Source organism: Limulus polyphemus, unplaced genomic scaffold (genome assembly GCF_000517525.1).
Source record: "Limulus polyphemus unplaced genomic scaffold, Limulus_polyphemus-2.1.2 Scaffold3055, whole genome shotgun sequence".
Lineage (NCBI taxonomy): Eukaryota > Metazoa > Arthropoda > Merostomata > Xiphosura > Limulidae > Limulus > Limulus polyphemus.
In genome coordinates this window covers 132302-137075 of record NW_013668665.1, presented here as the reverse complement: position 1 = coordinate 137075, position 4774 = coordinate 132302, and the positions used below count along the sequence as shown (strand labels likewise).

Below are 4774 nucleotides of genomic sequence, written 5' to 3'. Positions count from 1 at the left end.
CAACCTTTATAACATCCGCTATAAATCACAGTGATTCACACACTTTACTTATGGTGCCTACTGTTCCCTTGACTCAATTATCTGTCTCTACGATCTATCTATATCTCTTCAATCGCGCTGGTTTTTTCTCGCCAGGCTTATATGCTAAAAAAGAGGGCGCCTCGAACAAACCTGGGCCTCCCCGATAATTGATGATCCTACGAGAAACTCCAGCGCGCATGCTCCCATAGTCACGTGACTTCCGCTGTCGTAACAGTATTTTCCAATTTATCCTTATTTTTACTCATTAAAACACCCAAAAAAGGTAAACAACCATTTATCTCAACTTTATAATTAAATGCTACAGAGTTATCAATGTTATTAAGGTATTTAGCTAAAATTAGCTAGTTCACCTTTACCATACCGCCAAATCAAAAATGTGTCATCCACTTACCTTAACCAAACTTCAAGTGTTTATCTGCTTTTTCTAGTGCTTCACTTTCAAAACTGTCCATAAATAAATCCCACAATAATGGAGATAAAGGAGAACCCATAGCTAAACCCTCGTTCTGTTTATAAACTTTGGTATTAATTTGGAAAAATGAGTTTTCAACACATATTGTCAAATAATGAAAAAATTAAAAAAACAAATAAATATTTTTTCCAATATACAAACCGATAAATAAAGTCAGCCAAATTGTTAATGCAACTAAAGATAAAATTGATTTAATGGAAAAATTTGGCATATATAAAATAGTATGTGAATGTAAAAGGTTTATATAGGACAAAGTAGAAGAAATTTAAAATTCAGACTGAATGAACATAAAATAAATGTAAAAAATAATATTATTATTATTTCACCTTTAGCAGAACATGTTATTGAAACATTCAATTGGAAAAAATTGTTATACCAACGGAATTAGCAAAATGACCCCCCCCCAAAAAAAAAGAATAAAAATTAATTCACCAGAATAGCAATGTTTCAAATTTAAACCATTTCTCTATATGAAGAACAAAATCAAGCAACAATATTTACTAACCATATCTCATGAACTAATTTGTTTCAAAAGCAAGAAAAGCATTTTATTTAGTGATGAGACCACAAGGTTGAAACTCATGTGACTAGTTATTACCATAAATCAACAAAATCTTTAACAACATTAATATCCGTATGTAACCACTAGGGAAAGCTTGAGTGTTGGATATACAAGACTATTTAGTGTAAGTATTATTATTTAATTTATTTTGTGACTTAATATTTAATGATTGTTTAGTTTTAATGACGTCAGTGTTGTAGGTTGTTTGTTTTTAAAAGCCTTAGTTATGACAAATTTCATTATGTAACTCTGTATGAGTAGTACCTTGTGTATGCAGTTAGATTGTTGTAATTCCATAGTGTAAAATTTGTTTGTACATACGTTTTATTTCTTTTGAGAATATTTTATTTTAAAAGAAGTGGGTTGTATGCTGTCCGTTTATTGTTCGAATTTATTACCAACAAGTCACATATATCTACTGTAGAATTCAAGCCCATATACAAAACCCCGACATTGTGTCAATTTTATAATATTTACATACTCAAAATCAACTTGCTCTTAAAATATATAGTTGAGCTAAGTGATAGAAGAAATGACAAATGAACAATAAACAAAACCACAACAAATAAAAGTAGGATTCGCTATTTCACAAAATGAAAGATAGAAGGAATTATAAATTAACGGTAAACATAACTATAACAAAAAGTAGAATATGCTATCTCACAATAGTGTGGCGTGCGTTCATCTTCTGGTATTGGTAAAGAGCTAATAAAGATATTCTGACCTGGCGTAATCCAAATAATTCACTCTTTGTATTCTACTTATCTATATCACTGCAAAAACAGTCGAATTTATCCAGTGTGATAACAAGTGAAACTAGTGCAAATAGCTTAATGCGCCGTGAAAAAAGAGTACGTGAATTTTGGTCTTCTCACTTTCTGTTTGCACAGCTATGAAAGTAAGTATCTTTGTTATTTAATTGGGATTTGATACTGATAGCCACCGTCTGCTTATCTTTGAAATTAAATACGTAGTTTCTTTCTCTCGTTTTATAAACAATAATACCTGTTGTTTAATTAACACGTCTGGTGTACGAGGTTGAAACTGACTGAAAGTGAAACTTTGAAAGCAGTCACGAGTGTTCCGATACTACTACTAAAGTACTAGTTAATATCGAAAGTACTCCCATCGTATTAATTAAATAGAAAGTCAGAAAGGTACTACCAGTTACAGATAAAGCAAATAATAATAAAATAAAAAAAATTGAGAAGAGCAGATATAGTGTTAATTGTAAATGTTAGGCACTTAAGTCGTTTCCTATTTTTATATGTTAAATGTGCAGTGGCACTCTCCAACACACATAAAAATTATAATGATAAATAAAAATCCAGTGGGGAGACTGATAATTGACATTATTTTATACGTTTACTAGCTGAGTGAAGGTACCTGTTAAAGTAGCAAAAATTGTATAAAGAACAATGTCAGATATTGCTCCTTATTCTTCAGTTGTTAAATTACTGATGTTCTTTGTAGATTCTAATTGCATAACTTGCTTTGTGGAAGGTAATAAGTTATTCAGAATAACATAGCAAAAATTACGAAGTTAACAATCAGTTCACTATTCAGAAAAATTGGAATTATATTTTATTATTATTCACATTTAAGGAACCATCACAATAAAAGTAAAAATCAGAAAAGAACGATTTCTTGTCCTATTTGCAGCTTATACTTGTAAAATTCATTATGAAAAATTGCAGATATTTATGTTGAATAACAGTGAAGCAGTATTGATAATCCTTAGCTCACATATAGGACTGGAAAAATTTAGTTAAACCTTAACTGATTGAGTACTTGTGTCTATCAATGTAATGCTAAATGTCTATATAAACAGTGTAACTTTGCCCTTTTATTTTTTTTTCATCCCTATTCCTTGGCAAAAACCCTTAAACAAAATGGGCAGTGTATATTGTCAGAAAATTTGGGTGATGGATGCTAACATACACACACACACAGTGGATCATCTTTACAATAAGATTGTTATTATTAATTTATAAGTTTCATTACATCATTAACTTGATGATGGTGGCTTGTGACACAGTGACACACAGTTGATTGCAATAGCATAAAGGCAACAAGGGCCCAGTGATCCTTCCTTGAGAAAAAATAAAAACTCAAAAAATGTATTTGTTTTCAAGAAATTATCCTATCTTCCCTTACAAAAAAAATGTACAGTCATTCTTTAGAAAAAATCAAATAGCTATGAAAAGTAGTTTTTTTGGACCAATGGCTATAGTATTTTTTTAGTTACACTGTAGTAAATACGTAACAATTCTATAGAAATCTTATACTAATTTTGCAGTTAATTTATAGAGATTCTGTAAAAATTCCAAACCCTTCTTTAGATATTCTATAGAGACAGTATAGTCTTTGTGTAGTTAAACAGTATCAATTCAGTAGGAAAGCAATAGACCTTTAGTTAACTTGTATTCATTCAATTTCAATAGAGTATTAGAAATGTTATTGCCCTTCCATGGATATTATATAGAGAAGGCATAGCTTTTAGTTAATATACAACCATTCTATACAAACTTTACACCATTTTTAGTTATTCTGTAGCCTTTCTATGAAAATATTACAGCCTTTCTGTAGGTATTCAGAAACCATTGAGTAGCAAATTATAGTCTTTCTTTAGATAATTTCTAGCCATTCAGTAAATGAACTATAACTTTTCTTTAGTTCCTCTGACCACTTCTATATCTACTAAGCACCCTTCTACCTTTCTTCTCTAGTTTCAGTACTAAATTAATTATTCTATAAACAAGAAAAGGTAAGATAAAAGAACCAATTTATTTTCTTACAGGTTTATGAAATACAGTTATAACAGGTTACTTAGTTTTATTTTATAAGCTTTTTCTTCTGAATTTAATTGGGTCATCAAATTGGTGTGTGATCCATTCTGTAAAAGACCTATTTTAAATTCCAGATTTAACATCAATCAAACTTTGACTGCATTACAATATCATAAGAGCAATTTTAACTAATAATGTATATACATATAGAATTTATTTTTCTCCTTAAAAATTTTGTAACATTCCAGTTCCTTTACTCCCATTGATAATAGACTAAATGGGAGTAGAGGAAGTGGGAATAAACCTAAAAAATACAGTCATCAGGTTTTCAAATATAGAGTAAGGTTTAGATACAAAAATCACTTTGGCACAGTTTTAAAAACTAAGCAGTTTTGTATTTATACTGTTTACAATATGATGCAAAAGACTTTTAAAACATTCACAGATCAATATTTTGTATGTACATGCACATATACACTACATAAAACTATCCTAGATTGTTCTCAAGAAATATAATACTACTTTACATGTACAGTAAAGTGGCATACTAAGTTTACAGAAAATATATAAAACATTTATTTTGGTATATGATTGCATTATAGTACAGTAATTGGGAATAGATGAAATGGGAATAAACCAAAAATTTAATGTTTTCTGAAACACGTTGTTACCACAAGGTTGGTGATGCTTTACAGGGAATACTTCTATCTGTGTGTCTCTCTCTCCTGAAATCCTTATTAAGTTGGGGATAACAGAAAGTGTTCAGCCAATTTACTCCTGGTTAGTGCCCATTGTTGAGAGTTGGGGTTTTTTGCGTAAGTACGTTGTTTAGGTACTAATTACTAGTTAAGTTAATTTTTACCTTACGGTACGTTAGTTTACGTAACTTTAACGTAAAGGGTAAAAAAA

At 30.0% G+C, this 4774-nt stretch overlaps 1 protein-coding gene across 3 annotated transcripts in view; it reads left to right on the top strand.

Moving 5' to 3' along the window:
• Positions 1 to 972: 972 nt before the first annotated feature.
• LOC106468568 (alpha-mannosidase 2C1-like) overlaps positions 973 to 4774 on the top strand; it is a 128820-nt gene continuing 125018 nt past the window's right edge. Inside the window, exon 1 of one of the 3 annotated variants that reach the window (XM_013929003.2) lies at positions 973 to 1200. The gene's annotated coding sequence lies outside the window, so the exon portion shown is untranslated. Of the gene's footprint in view, positions 1201 to 1501; positions 1975 to 2140; positions 2234 to 4774 lie in introns of those variants that run through there. The other 2 variants (XM_022396903.1, XM_022396904.1) reach the window with 2 other exon arrangements.